Source organism: Hyla sarda, chromosome 3, assembly GCF_029499605.1.
Source record: "Hyla sarda isolate aHylSar1 chromosome 3, aHylSar1.hap1, whole genome shotgun sequence".
NCBI classification, from domain to species: Eukaryota; Metazoa; Chordata; class Amphibia; order Anura; family Hylidae; genus Hyla; species Hyla sarda.
The window spans coordinates 68,748,971-68,766,759 of record NC_079191.1 but is presented as its reverse complement, the minus strand read 5'-3'; the positions used below and the strand labels follow the sequence as shown (position 1 = coordinate 68,766,759).

General features: G+C 42.9%; 1 protein-coding gene across 6 annotated transcripts in view; it reads left to right on the top strand.

Moving 5' to 3' along the window:
• HS1BP3 (HCLS1 binding protein 3) overlaps positions 1-17,789 on the top strand; it is a 269,176-nt gene that overhangs the window by 63,103 nt on the left and 188,284 nt on the right. The gene's annotated exons all lie outside the window — the stretch shown is intronic.

The following is a 17,789-nucleotide window of genomic DNA, read 5'->3' as shown; positions in this document are numbered from 1 at the left end:
GTGATGTCCTGTATTAACCCTTCAGACGCGGCGATCAAAGCTGACCGCCGCGTCTGAAGGGAAAGTGACACTAACCCGGCTGTTCAGTCGGGCTGTTCGGGACCGCCGCGGTTTCACTGCGGTGGTCCCGAACAGCCCGACTGAATAGCCGGGTTAGTGCTTACAGTACACCGGGAGGGACCTTACCTGCCTCCTCGGTGTTTTCTCCATTCAGGGATCCCCTGTATGGCCGACGCTCTCCTTCATCGTCATCACGTCGTCGCGTACGTAGCGACGTGATGGCGGCGACGGAGAGCAAGGATACCCGGCCGGCAGCAGAAACATTCCGGAGCGACAGCGATGGAGCGACATCCAGGGCAGCGGTGACGGGTCCGGAGCGGCGGGGACACGTAAGTATTACCTCCTATGCAGTGGTCTTCAATCTGCGGACCTCCAGATGTTGCAAAACTACAACTCCCAGCATGCCCGGACAGCCAACGGCTGTCCGGGCATGCTGGGAGTTGTAGTTTTGCAACATCTGGAGGTCCGCAGATTGAAGACCACTATTGGGTTAAAAATCTTTATTTTTTTTAGATTTTGCACCTATAAATTGGGTGCGTCTTATACGCCGGTGCGTCCTATAGGACGAAAAATACGGTAATAGATGTTTCAAGAAAATTCAAAGCATGCTAAAAAAAAATTAAAAAAAAGCACAAAACCCCCCCTACAGTGTCAGCCTTTAGTTTAGTGAATCTGGACCAATGTCTGTGTCATCTAAGGATGCAGGACGCAGGAATGTCCTCTTAGTTCTTAGAGTTTATCCTCCAGAACTAGCTGAGACCGGCAGCACTTGAGAATGTTTATATTCTCTACGGCCGCCAACCGCTGTGTTTTCTCCCTTCGCTCCTCTGTAGACTATTGTGTGTATGGAAGTAAAAGCAAAGTGATTCTAACCAGCTGCATAGAAACAATTACCATTATCCCAGGGAGCCGCTCTGTTCCATTTTTAGATCTGCCAAAATTATTATTGGCTTTGATACTACATTATGAAAGGATTACTAAGAAAGTGAGATAATAAGGTGGCATCCTAAGGGCGGTTTCTCACCCTCTCTTACTTAATAAGGCGGTTGTGTAACGCTGCACGTCGTGTTCCTAACAGAAGTTAATAGAACAAATTGTTTTTCTACCTATAGACCGTAGGCAGTGTAGACAGTGAATGGCAAATGTCAAGATTGTTTCCAACCCAACTTTATTTTAAGTGTTTTGGGTGAGGTTGGCTTATTAGCAAAGGTTTGACTTTAGATTCTTTAAAAACCAAATACAGTACCAGGGTTCAGAGGTCTATCAGCTTTCTACCAAGATGAAAACCTTAACGTTTTGTGGACTGAAAATTTTTGGTGAAGTGAAGACTTTATCTGAGGATTTACTCATATTTGGCTTTGACTTTAATTGGGTTCAGTGACGCGAAGACTTCTGCTTTGAGAAAAACAGAGAAAGGTGATTCATTCACGGTCTGGACTCTGAGCTGTTCTGATACAGTAAGTGCTACAGAAACAAAAAAAAAGTCTAAAGAAAGAAATGGAGACACATCAAAAGTTTTGAAAGGTCAGGGTCTGGGTGCGGAGACCCCCACTGATTGCTAGAACGATTGGGGAGAGATGCTCATCGTCTCTCTTTGCTGCAGGACATGGCCTCTATAGGTGGTCTATGGGGTACATCTTCTGCAGAGAGACCGGGAAAAAGACTTTGTTCGAGAGATTGGTGCATGTTCTTAGTACCCAGATGCCTTACTTTACTTTTAGCCACATTGCCAAGTGGATGCCTAACACTCAGTGTGTCCAAGTTATCTTAAACCTTATGCATGTCTTACATGGACTGTACCGTGCTGAAAAAGCTTGGTGTTATATGCAAAGATAGAAACAGAGCTGCTAATCCCACGCTCAGAGAGGAAAATGAATATATTTCAGGGGGGTGTTTCACAGAACAGTGCAGGCGGTCAGAATGGTGCACCAAGAAGATCATCTACATATTAGTTTTGTCTATAACTTAGGAAATAGCACAACAGGTCTGAAAAATGTAACCTGTGATGAAATAAGCATCTCCCGCACTATTAACCTGTATGGGTGATGATTACACATGAAGGGGTCCACGTAGGTAACTGAAAAAATACCAACAAACAACATGAAAAGAAGCATAAGGGTAGAGGGGGGCCTATCAGTGTCCCTGATACACTCTGACAAGACAAGGGCCCAGTCTATTATCACCTGGAAACCCTGCAAAGCCCATATCAGGTCAGGGGGGACAATGCAATATACAGCGTAGCAATAGTGTATGCTGGTTAAAAGCTGATGTAACCCAATGCAAACAAAAGTATTTCTGTCAATGTATTAAACAGTGCACATATTCCCAAAAATCAAAGCCACATGTCTTTTATCCTCTTGACAAGATACAAAAATGGATGCTGTACGATGTCACTCAGGCACATCCTTGGAACACACCAAGCCCAACAATTATGGTAATAACTGAACACTGTAGGTTGTATTGGAAGGTGTCAGCCCATGAAACAACTACCGTATATACTCGAGTATAAGCCGACCCGAATATAAGCCGAGGCCTCTAATTTCACCCCAAGAACCCAGGAAAAGTTATTGACTCGACTATAAGCCTAGGGTGGGAAATACATCATCCCCCCATGTCATTTTCACCCCCGTCATCATCACCCTGTCATCACTCCCCCCCCCCCCCCCCTTCATCATCACCGTCTGTCAATCCCTTATCAGTGGTCTTCAACCTGCGGACCTCCAGATGTCCGGGCATGCTGGGAGTTGTAGTTTTGAAACATCTGGAGGTCCGCAGGTTGAAGACCACTGCGGCCTTCGTCATTATCCAGACCACCCCCTTTAGTTTTCTACTCACCTCCCCTCGGTGGGAAGTTAGGATGAGCTGGTCCGGGCCATCTATGCTGCAGGGACCGTCCGGTGGGGAGGGTTAGTTATTCCGGGCTGTCCATTTTCACTGGGATGCTCTCTTCTCCGGTCCGGGCCGGCCCCGGACTAGTGACGTTGCCTTGACGATGACGCACAGGGGACGTTCATGCGCAGGTACGTCTACGGACGTCCCTGTGCGTCATCGTCAAGGCAACGTCACTAGTCCGGGGCCGGCCCGGAACAGAGAAGAGGCCCTCCCGGTGAAAATGGACAGCCCGGAGCGACTAACCCTCCCCACCGGACGGTCCCTGCAGCATAGATGGCCCGGACCAGCTCACCCTTCCTTCCCACCAAGGGGAGGTGAGAAGAAAACTAAAGGGGGGGGGGGGGGGTCTGGATGATGACGAAGGCCGCAGTGGTCTTCAACCTGCGGACCTCCAGATGTTTCAAAACTACAACTCCCAGCATGCCCGGACAGCCATCGGCGTTGTAGTTGTAGTTTTGCAACATCTGGAGGTCCGCAGGTTGAAGACCACTGAAGGGATTGACAGGCGGAAAGTTCACTCGAGTATAAGCCGAGGGGGGCGTTTTCAGCACGAAAAATCGTGCTGAAAAACTCGGCTTATACTCGAGTATATACGGTAGTTAGACTTGTAATGCTCTCAAATATTAAACCTGTCTGAGTGATGTCCTACATCTATTTTACTACCTGACTGTATGGTGCATTTACCCCACTGACCTTGTATGAGTAGGGATTTACAGGATATACTCTGTGATGACTAATTAAAGTGTAAGAGCCCATATATTGTCCTTGCACAGAGGGTCAGCTTGTGTCTACCCCTGATCCACCTGGCTTTTAAAGTGGTACTCTGGCCCTAAGACATCTTATCCCAGCGGTCGAAACCCCCGCAATCCATAAATTATTTTGCATTACAGTATTCCTTTAAACATACTCAAATTTTCTTCTCTTTCCTAAGATGTCCTACTAACCCAATAATAGAGCTAACAGTTATCCATAATACTTAAAAATGTACCCTTTTAATACAGTACAATTTTTTTTTTTTTTTTTTTAATACTTCTTTATTACATAATTTATTACAGTAATTATATGTTTTGGAGATGGCAACAGAACATGTCATACGGTAACCACAATATATTATGCCAATAACTCATCGCTCTGTTATTTAGGCTTCGTGTTGCAACATGATTCCTTATTTTAACAGATTTATTCTGCGTTGAATTAAAAGACATTAGACTGACATAAATTTGGTACAAGGTACATTATATTCCTGGAAAGGTGACTACCTGCCGATTAAATGCCTCAGCAATTTTTGCTGTCTTAGATTTGGCTTTTGCAATGATCTATGAAGTTAGCTCATAACTTTGCAGATCATAGCTGGCACCCGTAGCAGCAGTGTGGTTGGTTTCTAAAACCAATGTAATTTATGTCACCCTGTCAAATTTCTGTTCGAGTCGTCCTGGTCCACTGAAAGTTCTGCGGACGTCAAGTAGAAGACCATACAAGCTCAGAGAAGGGACCACTCAGGTATATTTTAAAGCTTCAAACAGACTAGGGCTGTAGCTAACGATTGTTTTAATAATCGATTAGTTGGCGATTATTTCATCGATTTAATTGATCAGAAAAAATGTCAAAATGCCAAAAAAAGGGGTTAACTGATTCTACTTAAAAAATTATGTACAATGGCTATATTTAAAGTTTCTAGCATGTGATGTGACCAAACAGCAGCAATTTTGGGCTTATTATTATTTTTTTTTTTACGTTTAGGCCGGTTGCTGTACAGGATCATTATTAATGATCCTGTACAGCAACCAACGTAAATTTGATATTGCCGCATGGGGAACTGTCTGAACTATTAAAATAAAATATTAATGATTCACTAACATTTTAATTTTAATAGTTCAGACACTTAGCTATGCGTCAGTATCAAATATGTAAAAAAAAATTTACTTTTTTTGTATAGCAATAGGAAAAGGGGGGACTCATTTTTATTGGAGGAGCAGTTTATTTACATTTATTTTTTTTTTTTACTTTACACTTTTTTTACTTTACACTTTTTATATAGCACACTATATAGCATGTGCAGAGCATTGCACCCGACCCATGTCTATAGTACAGAATCTGTAGTACTACAAACACTAGGGTGCAAATGAACTGCACACACACCCATGTGTATAGCAGTGTGTATGTAGTACACACACACTGCTATATACATTGGGGTATGTGCAGAGCATTGCATCCTAGTGTCTGTAGATGACACTAGGGTGCAATGCTTTGCAGATACCCCACATGTGTGTCAATATGCAATGCAGAAGTAAAAGTGGCAGGGCACATCAAATAGGAAACTGGCCTACTGGCAGCAGTAGTACGGGTGAGACTCCATAAAATGGAGGCACAATGTAGTGCGTCCACAAGCAGCGGGGGAGGGGAGGAGAGCAGAGCAGCATCACACATGATTGGTGAGCAGTGGGTCAGCTGAGGGTGGGACAGGGACTTAACGTACAGAGGCTGCGGTGGTACGGCCTAGCGCCTGACCGGCCGCCCGCAGCAGTCTTATGAACACCGGCGCCCAGACAACAAATTGGCCAATTATTCCATAACGGGATTTGTCAACAACGAATCCCGTTATCGAATTGTATCGATTTTATTGAATTATCGTTGCAGCCCTAAAACAGACACTTGAAGGAAGATCAGTTCAAGAGATTTTTGTCAGGAGCTGAGTTGTGTTACCAAAGAAGAAAAGCCTCCTAGAACCTGGAGGTCATTACATCTACATCACAATACGGTAGCAATCTGCACCCGTTGGACCCTGTTGACTTATATTGGAGACTCGCGGGGTTCCTTTTTTTTTTGGGTATTTTGATTATAAGAACAGTTCAGCATGCTAATGAAAGCTACACTAAACCCAGCACCACTTTTATAAGGTCCTGAAGTTGAGCAACTTTTTGCCACAATAGAAAAGCCCTCGATAGATTCCCTCCATAGTCTATCAATATTGAAAACACTCATGAGTCACGATAATACTGCAGACACCTTTATATTGCCTTGGAGCTTTACCCATGGGGCAAATGCCAGGGGTCAAGTCCTGGGGAAAAAAGTGTGGGAACTCACCCAAGATTTCCACTCAAAGGCTGGTCCTGCAGGTCTCCTGCTCATGGAAACAGTGTTCCTGCTGTGGAAAAAGTGCAGGGACTCCATTCCCATGCGTTCCTGCAGGACTTTAGACCTGGTAAATACACACCTTTAACTTACCTTTTGCTTCTCCCCTGTTGCTGCCAATATCGCTGCCCTATTGTCCGGCCCCAGTATTCTTCCGGCTTTTGCTGCCGGACACGTCGCACTACAGCTCAGCTAATCGAATTGGAATGTAATGTGACTCAGACATCTCCATTTAAGAAAAACAAAACAAAAAACACCTCAAATACCCATTCAGAAAATTTTCAATTATTCGTAAGTTGGAGGGGTTCTTCATTTTGGACCTTTGCCTATAAAGCTGGTCTCTTGTGCTGTAGGATCCAGCATGTTGTCCTGTACATGGACAGCCCATCGATTTATATGGACACAGTGCAATGCTTAATTTCTCCTGTGGTAGCACTGTAAGGAAATACAGTGATCCCTCAACTTACAATGGCCTCAACATACAATAGTTTCAACATACAATTGTCTTTTCTGGACCATTGTAAGTTGAAACCAGACTCAACATACAATGTTACGAACAGTCCAGATCTGTGAAACGTGTCAATGGCTGGAAGAACTGACCAATCAGAATGGGCAATTTACTGGTAAAACACCTGTATTACTGAAGTGTATGCACTGACTGATGTCTGGTAGCGCCCCCTACAGTACAGGGAGGTATTACATGTTCTGTACACTTTACCTGTACCAGGGTTACCTGCTCCTTTGGACACCAGGTGAGGGCGACTCCATGTCACTTTTTTTAGGACATTGCCTGTACTGTACAGGACCTCGAAGAAGCTCCTGTCCTCTACATAGACCAGTGTTTCCCAATCAGGGTGCCCCCAGCGATTGCAAAACTACAACTCACAGCATGCCCGGACAGCCTTTGGCTGTCCGGGCATGCTGGGAGTTGTAGTTTTGCAACAGTTTTGTAATCATAGACAGTGATTACAGCTCCCAGCAGATCTTTCTTACTTTTATATGGAAGGATTTGCTTTATCTATATTAGTTATCTACTTATTTTTATTTAATCCTCACTTTTTCCTATTTTTGGATGACATTTTGGTGCCTTTAGAACCAATTACCAGGTTTCCATAGAGTTATGGTCTCAACATACAATGGTTTCAACATACAATGGTCGTTACAATTAATATTGTAACTTGAGGGACCACTGTACGACACTTGACACCAGATTCCTCCACAGATAAAATCTGATCGCTGGGGGGCCCAGAATTCTAAGACCCTGTGATAAACTTGGTGTCCTTCTGGCCCTTCTGTTCATGCCATATTTCTATATAGTCTATTTATTTTTAGAATTATTTTGGTACCTTAGCAGCTCACAGTGTCGATGGTCGTGTTCTGTCATGCCTGTTACATAAGCAACACGTCCTGTTCTTTCCTTTCATTAGATACATATCGGTGTTTGTTTTGTATGGTGGATTATATGAATACATTGTCATAATTCATGTAGAGCGCATGGCATGGTGATTCATTTTGTTGTGTGAAAGGAAAGGTCTTATACTAACGAGGGAAGGTAAAAAAGGTGGCAGGGTAGGGAGGTACTGCTGAAGGTGTCATTGCAACTGCCGAAGGAGTATAGTTGGTAAATTATCGAGGGCTATATTTACGTGGTTGTGTATGATTTACTGTGTTTATGGCATGACAATAGTATACACATGTATTGGACCATCAAAGGAAACTATAGTGTTGTCACCTTGTTGACTGATTTGACAATTGTTGTTATTTTTTTATAACCACGCCATAATTCCATTTAATTACAATAGATTTTACAATGTAAGTATCTGCCCCTGGCTCAAGCATACAACCATGCACCAATGCTCTGTGGCCATTTATCCCATTGGGGGTGCAGCTCTTTAGGGCCATTCAGGAGTATTCTGGTTAATAATGTGCTATCACCTATTCAGTGCTGTACATGGCTACCGTATACTCGAGTATAAGCCGAGTTTTTCAGCACGATTTTTCGTGCTTAAAACACCCCCCCTCGGCTTATACTTGAGTGAACTCTCCGCCTGTCAATCCCTTTCAGTAGTCTTCAACCTGGGGACCTCCAGAGGTTGCAAAACTAAAACTTCCAGCATGCCCGGACAGCCATCGGCTGTCCGGGCATGCTGGGAGTTGTAGTTTTGAAACATCTGGAGGTCTGCAGGTTTAAGACCACTGCACCTTCATCATCATCTAGACCCCCCCTTCAGTTTTCTACTCACCTCCCCTTGGTGGGAAGGAAGGGTGAGCTGGTCCGGGTCATCTATGCTGCAGGGACTGTCCGGTAGGGAGGGTTAGTCGTTCCGGGCTGTCCATTTTCACCTGGAGGCCCTCTTCTCCACTCCGGGCCCGGCCCCGGACTAGTGACATTGCCTTGACGACGATGCACAGGGACGTCCCTGCGCATGAACGTCCCTGTGAGACGTCATCAAGGCGTACGTCATAGGGTGATGATGACGGGGGTGTTAATGACGGGGGTCTGGATGATGACATGGGGGGATGATGTATTTCCCATCCTAGGCTTGGAGTCGAGTCAATAACTTTTCCTAGGTTTTTGGCATGAAATTAGGGGCCTCGGCTTATATTCGGGTCTGCTTATACTTGAGTATATACGGTATTTTCTTCAGTCCCACAAACTGCGAATAGAGTGGCAGCATGCATGCTTGACCTCCGCTCTATTCAAAAAACAGAATCTCCATTCTAGTGATTATTGGTGAACCACTGATGTAACAGTTACCACTTTGTATCTGGAATACCCCTTTAAGGACTTACGTATGTATGCTTGTACATTGTTCACCGATTAGCCATAACATTCAAATCACTGACTGGTACGTTTTTGGATGCAACTTTGATAAAGGCTAAATGGTTAAAGCTAGACAACTTGGTAACAGTATGTATATAGAAAGCAGGCGGGCTCAGCATCATACACAAAGGGTTGCTATTAAGCGTACCAAATAACAATAACTACACAAAAAGAGAGATACGCAATATAATGCACACCCACAATAACTGTAATCCAAAAAGTATATCTTTATTACATATAAAAAGTACAAAAAGCAGACAATACAGTTAAAACCAATAAAAAAAGGCCCAATTGGCCACTGCACAAACAAGGGGGGGTAAAAAAAACCCTACCAAGAAGAAGGGGAGAAACCCCACCCAGGGCACCTGCCTCCACAAATACTCAGGTTATCAACCTATCATACAACAAGAATGTTAAATCAATACAGTCCTGTCCCCACAACACCAATAATACGTATACAACCTGAACATCCTCAGTATATAGCACAGGGGACTGTTAGTAGAGGACAATAGATGGAGGAGTAATACGGCAGGTGCCCCCCTAGAGATCCCACGCGTTCCGTTGCCCGTCGGCAACTTCCTCAGGGGTGTTGTCACAACACCCCTGAGGAAGTTGCCGACGGGCAACGGAACGCGTGGGGTCTCTAGGGGGGCACCTGCCGTATTACTCCTCCATCTATTGTCCTCTACTAACAGTCCCCTGTGCTATATACTGAGGATGTTCAGGTTGTATACGTATTATTGGTGTTGTGGGGACAGGACTGTATTGATTTAACATTCTTGTTGTATGATAGGTTGATAACCTGAGTATTTGTGGAGGCAGGTGCCCTGGGTGGGGTTTCTCCCCTTCTTCTTGGTAGGGTTCCCCCCCCCCCCCCCCTTGTTTGTGCAGTGGCCAATTGGGCCTTTTTTAATTGGTTTTAACTGTATTGTCTGCTTTTTGTACTTTATATGTAATAAAGATATACTTTTTGGATTACAGTTATTGTGGGTGTGCATTATATTGCGTATCTCTCTTTCTTTTTGTGTAGAACTTGGTAACAGTATCTCCAAAACAGAAAGTCTTGTGGAGTGTTCCTGGCATGCAGTAGTAAGTTCTTATCAAGGATGGACTACCGGTGAACAGGCGACAGGGTCATAGTTTTTTAAGGTTTATTAAAGCTGATGGGGAACAACAGCTACTCATTTTGTCCAATCCCACAGAAGGGCTACTGTAGTACAAACTGCTGAAAAAGATAACGATGGATATGATGAAGGTATCAGAACACACAGGGTATCAAATGTTGCTGTGTATGGGGCTGTGTAGCCACCGACTGGTCAGGGTGCCCATGCTGTAGCACATAAGCCTCAAACCGGAACCATAGGGCAATGGAGAAAGGCAGCCTGACCTAATTAATCACATTTTCATGTGGACAGCTGGGTGTTTCGGAAGAGATGATCTCAGGAGGCAATGTTGGAAAAAAAAATGTTTTTTGCTAGGAATTCCTCGGATCTGGTATTCATGTGGATGTCCCTTTGACATGTACCACCTACCTAAACATTGTTGCAGACCAAGTACGCTTTTTCATGGTTGTAGGTTTTTCTAAGTGCAGTGGCCTCTTTAATAAATTGTTAATAATGATTTGAAGAACAGGACAAACTCAAACCATGGAGGCCACTTGTCACATCTTACAAGATGCTTTATCTTGGTGGCAGATACCAAAGGTCTCCTTCCGAGGTCCTGTACAATCTATATCGTAATGGTTAAAGCTGTCTTGGCAACACAAGGTGTTGAGGTCCACACAATATAAGGCTGGTCTGTATGGGCTGGTGTGTATTTTTTTTTATGATCTCATATATTTTTCTTCTTACTGCCTTTTATCTTTTGCCTGATCTGACTGATTTAGTATTGTGGAGGTTTGGGAAGAGCACTCCCCGATAGCCTGTTGACCTTAGTGAATTGCAGGAAATGTTGAATCACAAGGTGTTCTTTTTGTGAGTGGCAAAGGTTCAGCTTAGATTGAGCTTTTTATTTTCAGACTGTAGCTTTCAATCATGTAAAAGTTGCAAGAAGTGCAAAGTCCACTTAACAATACAAAACTGAATAAGGTAAAATATATCTTTCACTCACACAATAAAGCGAGTAATAAAAACTTGACCTCTGCAGCGTACTAGACTTCCTGTCTATATTGGCCCATTTGCAGCGTAGTATTCTAGGCGCCTGTCTGCTCCCTTTTATCATTGTATCCTGTGTTTTTGCATTTTGCTATTGTTCTGTCCATCCCAAAAATAAGTAGTTAGTAAGTTAGAGATGGCAGAAATTGTCATCCACCATTGTAAGTGCTGTGTTCCAATTTTCATTGCCACAAATAGAATGTGTGCAGTTACTTTAGCCTCTGTCCTTTTTTGGCTTGGGGGAGGGAGGAGTCACACACTCGCTCTAATGTCAGTCAGTGAATAAACATAGTAATGAATATTAACATGGGACACGAGCCCAGGTGACATGCTTGTCATTTACTAATATAGTGTTATTATTCAAAGTGAACAGATCATCAATTTCAGTAGGTTTCTTTCTGTAAACTGTAACGTCATATCACAAATAGCAGGGCTTCTGTCCCTCTTCTCCTCTCGCCTCCTGTCGGCACGGGACCAGACCAGTGATGTAAATGGGGAGCTGGTATTACTGCTCATTAGATTTATGACTCATTAGATAATGCAGCAGGAAACCATTCTCAGTCACAGTAGTTTTTTTATTCAGAACATCTTCCTGCTGCCTTATAAATGAGTCATAAATCTAATGAGCAGTAATACCAACCCCCCTTCACATCACTGATCTTGTCCCATGTGGGTGGGGAGAGGAGGAATGGGAGCTTTGCTTGCTTAAGCTGTTTTTAGAAGCATTTAGAGATATGCTTTACAGCAAGTCCTTGGCAATACAGGTCTGTAGCTGACCCATTGAAAATACAGGGAAAGGTTTCTGGGTGCGCTCTGTATCCCATATCATTCCACATTGAGTGGAGGCTGAGCTGTGAATATCACCTATTGTGTTATCTATACACTGGTGTTACCTTTCACTATACTAGTGTCTGTGATGATAAGGAGACTGCTGGAAAGTCATCTCTACAGAAAGGAACAAAGTCTCAGCCTGGATTTAGGTCTAGTGGTCTGAATGTAAACTGCATGGTTTAAGGATTATTTTAAAATGTAGAAAGTAAAAAAGAACATTAGAAAAAACATCACCAATAATTAATTAAATATGTTTAACATAAAAACCTCAGTCTAAACAATTTTAACAGTAGTTAATTTTCAGATGACATTCTTTTTAAATAAAACATAATTTAGGACATAAGGAAAAAAAAGTGAACATTCACTTTAAAGGGGTTCTCCAGCATAAGGTGATTTTAGTACGTACCTGGCAGGCAGTAATGGACATGCTTAGGAAGGATCTGCACTTGTCTTGGGCAAAATGGCTATGTTGTGAGATTACCATAACACTGTGGCTAGCTTTCTCTGAACTTGTGTTTCCTGTTTTCAGTTTTCTTGTTTGCCTACAAATCCCATGATACCATTTTCCTCCTTCCCACACATCAGCTACCCCACCCATTGAAACATAAATGAGCTGCAGACCTGTGGTTTTCAATCAGAGTGCCTCCAGCTGTTGCATTACTTGCAGATTGCTCTCTCCACCCATTGAAGCAGACAGGCTCCCTGTCATCAGCTGACTAGTGAGTCAGGTCTTGACCACATTGCAAGCTGGGAAAAATCCGAGTCATTTTGTATACTGGTAAAAATAAATATTGGGATGAAAATCACATAAGAATTGTGAGAAAACCGTCACACACAGGTACACACACACTATATTATGAACTACACTAACTTTACAGCCCCTGTAGCATAGTCAAATAAAAAAAAATCCCGGAATACCCCTTTAAGGATCGGATCTGTTAAAATATAGGCGCAACTAGGGCAGATTTCTATCAAAGCATTTCTGTTACTTAAATTTCAAGGATTTTTTCACAAAGGGAACCGCAATAGAGGACGTATTGATATGATGTCTTATCAGCTACACCCAAGGAAGCCTTGAGTCACATTTTTTAGAAAAGAGCCTTGTTCATGACCATTTTCCAGGGAGGCTAGCATTTTTCAGTAGAGGAAGGTTAAGAGAGCAATATGAAGACCTATTTTTCTCACTTTGTATATTTTACTGTTTTAATATTTAAACAGACTCTAACCTTTCAACACACTTTATAATTTCAACACACTCTATAATTCCGTCCATGCTGCTGCTGCTTCTAAGCATATACTATAAAAAGATATGGGGGAGCAGGATTTCCTATTCTCTGTGTGTGCAGTGTATTGGAGACATCATAAAGGTAAGTCTCCACCCAAGGACAACTGAAAATTAGAAAAGGAGCCTGCAGAGGGGAAAACTGGGGAAGTGCTATATAGGTTAAGTAATAGGAAAATGCTACTTCTTATATACATACATTGCATCTCATCCTAAATAGTGACCCAAAATGACAGGTATGCTTTAATGGCATACCCCAGCACAATTACTAAACGGCTTAAAGTGTACCTGTCAGATCCCACAAAAGTAAATAAATAAATATGTTACTCAGTACCTTACCATTACTATGTACATCTAATTTTTATGCCTCTATCACCTATATTTATTATAAAAATCCCTCTTTTCATTAGCTCGCAGTGTTAGAAATCCTCTCAGAGGAAGGGGCGTGTCCTTCCTTGTGGTGGGAGGTGATTGGTGTGTCTGCTCATACAGCCTTGTCCATGAGTCATCTCTTGTCCGTGACTCGTGGACAAGCTGATGCTGCAGGACTGGTTAGTGTCCCAGTAGGTATTTTTCTGTGGCCATATTCAACATTTTTAAAACAACCATATTATAAATGGTCTTTAATTGTCATCAGTAACAACATATAAAAAGTTTTGGAATCTGACAGTGCCCAATTTAAGACAGTAGCGACAATCATTTTGCAAAAAAACTTCTTGATAAGTAGCCTATTGAACCTCAAAAATATGTAATGGACACAAGCGCTTGTATCTGATGACACACTGGATTACCTTAGCTGCAGCTATACTATGAGCACACGTCCCTGTATATTGTGCTAGTATTATAAGATATGTTTATAAGGTAATAGTAAGCACTGATAGGGGTTTGCAGAAAAGGGATAGGAAGCGGTGTTACTTGTGCATACCTCAAGTTGAGACAGTGATGACCTTGTCAATATGGAGAACTTGTCAGTGAATCAGGTATAAGCAGAGAAGTTGATGTAAGAAGTTGATGTAAGTAAGCAGATGATGAACTGAGAGATCTGTGTAGTTGGACAAAGTGAAATAATTATTAATTCTTATCTCTATCAATAAGGCATTTGTTTTCAATAAAATATATTATATAGGTAGTGGGGTTATAAATAGCATAGAATATCATCAGGCTCGCAGGGTAATTTGCCAGGTGAGTGAATGCTGTGGTCTTTAACCATTCTCTTTACACACTAGTACTCACTCTAAAAACAAACAGAAAAAGTCCAATATTTATCCTCTGGATCTAGGAATCTTGCGTTGTTCCTAATTGTAAGTATGGAAGTCACAATTGATGGTTATAGACAAACCAGCAGTGGATGAGTTAACCCGCAGTGGGTGCAATCAATACATTACCGTCCGCTGTTGCCATGATGTCCGTCGCGCTGCTGCGGTCTCATGTACCGTTGTTTTTATGATGTTCTTTGTAGATCCCGTGCGTGTTATCCAGTGGCTGGTTAGATCCTCCGTGGTAATGCAGCGGGAGAACACCCCGGCCGGTGGCGTCTCAACCAAGCTGCTTGTGACTTCCGTGTTAGGCTGGGTTCACACTACGTTTTTCAACTACGGTTCCCGCATACGTTTTCTATCAAAAACCGTATGGGGAAAAAAAGGATGGAACAGTATGGGAAAAAGTAAACCATAAGCGTTTTTAAACAGTATACTGTTTTTAAAAGTGCATACAGTTCCGTCCGTTTTTATAGAAAATAAAACCCATACGTTTTTTAAAATTTTGTCCATTTTTAATGGGAGGGGTCTTGGGTGGGGACTTTAGTATTCAAATGCGCATGTGCAAAGTAAAAACGTATACGTTTTTCCTGTATGGAACCGTATACATGTGCGTTTCCCATTGACGTCCATGTTAAAAAAAACATATGCGGTTGCAGTACGGTTTTTAAACCGGAGTCAAAACTGTGGTTGACCACGATTTTGTCTCCGGTTTAAAAACTGTACTGCAAACACATATGTTTTTTTTTTTTAACATGGACGTCAATGGGAAACGCACATGTATACGGTTCCATACGGGAAAAACGTATATGTTTTTACTTTGCACATGCGCATTTAAATCCTAAAGTCCCCACCCAAGACCCCTCCCATTAAAAATGGACAAAATTTTCAAAAACGTATGGGTTTTTTTGTACAAAAACGGACGGAACAGTATGCACTTTTAAAAACAGTATACTGTTTAAAAACCCATACGGTTTACTTTTTCCCATACTGTTCCATCCGTTTTTTTCCCATACTGTTTTTGATAGAAAACGTATGCGGGAACCGTAGTTGAAAAACGTAGTGTGAACCCAGCCTTAGGTGGTGGGTAGTGACGTCACTACGGTGGCTCCTATGCTCCACAATACCTCAGCGCGTTTCGTAAACTGTATCTCGGCTTCCTTCGTCTGGAGTGGTAGTTGCGGTGGTGCCGTCCGTTCTTATGCTTGTCAGTGCAATCACGCTGGAGGTTAACCCATTGTTGCCCGTTGTTATAGGTGTTTGGGACCTACATCAAGTGAATACAGTGTGAACTACTAGCAGGAAAACTATGGTGTATTATAAAAAGCCAAACAATTCAAATTCTGAATTGAGTCCATGTGGATTGAATGAGTTCAAGTTGTATATCCACTTATATTCCATTCTTGAGAGCTGTGCAATCTATACTACTTTTTCAATGCCAATAAATATGGATCCGGTAAAAGATTGATGACGTTTTTCCCTGTAGTGTGTAGACAGAGGGTGTCCTTCGTACCCCCTTTGGATGTTATACAGGCGTCACTAGTTGTCGCTTTGTACTGCCGACATAAATTTCCGTACAAGGACAAAGGTTCCCATATATTACACCCCTAGTTTTACAGTGAATGTGATGTTTTATTTCATATTGAATGTCATCCACTTGGTTATGAACCATTAAAGTAAAGGAGCTACTGTTGATGACTTTGCATGCAATGCATTGTCTACAAGGGTAGAACCCATTTTTTTTACTGGAGGAACATTCCTGTGGGGTTCCCTGGTGTTGTCGTCTTCTTAATAGTGGGGGCTATCCAATTGCCAAAATTCTGGGCCTTTTTATACATGAAGAAGGGGGCGCTTGGGATAAGATCTCCCACTATTTTGTCACTCTTCAAGAGATTCCAATTGCGCTTCACTAATAGGAAGCTATGTTTACTATATTGGGTGATGATTGGTATTTTGATTTGTGGATCCGGATCATCATCCATATTTTCTGCATGTAGATGGTTAGTCTGTTCTTTTGATATTAAGGGTTCCCTCCTGATCTCCCGTATCTGTTTCTGTGTGTTATTGAGTTGTTCCTCCTCATATCCCTTATTTATCATTTTTTTTCTTCATTTGGTTGGCTGCCTGATCGTATTGCTCTATTTTACTGCAGTTGCGACGAAGTCTTAGAAATTGGCTACCGGGGATATTACTTAGCCAGATGGGCAGATGACATCTGTCCATGCGGATCAGACTGTTACTGTCCGTTGGTTTATTGTAGGTTTGAGTGAATATTTTGTTGTCACGAATACTGATAGTGAGGTCTAGAAAATGGACGTACAACTGACTATATGATGCGGTGAAATTTAAAACAAAAGTGTTTTTATTAATATTATTTAAAATAGGGATCGACCGATATCATTTTTTAGGGCCGATACCGATAATCGGTGGAGGTTAGGGCCGATAGCCGATAACTTATACCGATATTCCGGTATAAGTTATCAGCTATTTATCCCCCCGCGACACCGCTGCAGATCATTGATTTAAAGGGGGCGCTTTAAATCAATTCACTGCAGTGGCTTTTGCGGTGCCATAGGCCCGTGTGCAGCGATGCACCTGACGTCACGGCGTAGCGGCGTCTATGCAGCGTACTAGGCCGGAGCCTGCCCGGAGTGGAGAAGATAACCCCCGGAGAAGGACAGCCCGGACCGGTTCACCCTCCACCCGGAATGCTGCCGGACACTACAGGAAGGATGGATGGCCCGGACCACCCCCATTACGGGTAAGTTTAATTTTTTTTATTGACTCGGAGGGTGGGGGAGGGGCCCGACCGGTATAGCGGTATGGGCAAAAATCCATACCGGTATACTGCCCAGCACTACAGTGGGGGGTGCGACGCGGTGCGGTGGGTCGGGGGGGGCGGTCACGGTGCGGCGGGTCGGGGGGGGGGGGGGGGGTCGGTCGCGGTGGCGGCGGTGCAGGGGGCGGGGCATTATCGGCTTATCGGCAAGGTAATTGCCGATACCGATAATGCCCCAAATCGTGATTATCGGCCGATAATATCGGCCATACCGATAATCCCTAATTTAAAACCATGGTCAGAGTGTCCGCACTGCCTTCCCAAATACCTATACCCAAGTACTATAGAAGGACTATCCCCAATCATGGTGGTAGCCACTGAAAATGTAATCCCTATGGTCAGTTGAAGAGTAATACAACCAATACAGTATTTACACCCCAATCACCAGAGACCCTGTATATCTCGGCTGGGGTTATGTGAAGATCATTCTCCACCCAGTTTAATGCTTCTAAATTTGGACGCGTATGAATTTTTATGGAACAAACCTTACAGTTTTATAAATAGAAAACATTTCCATTTC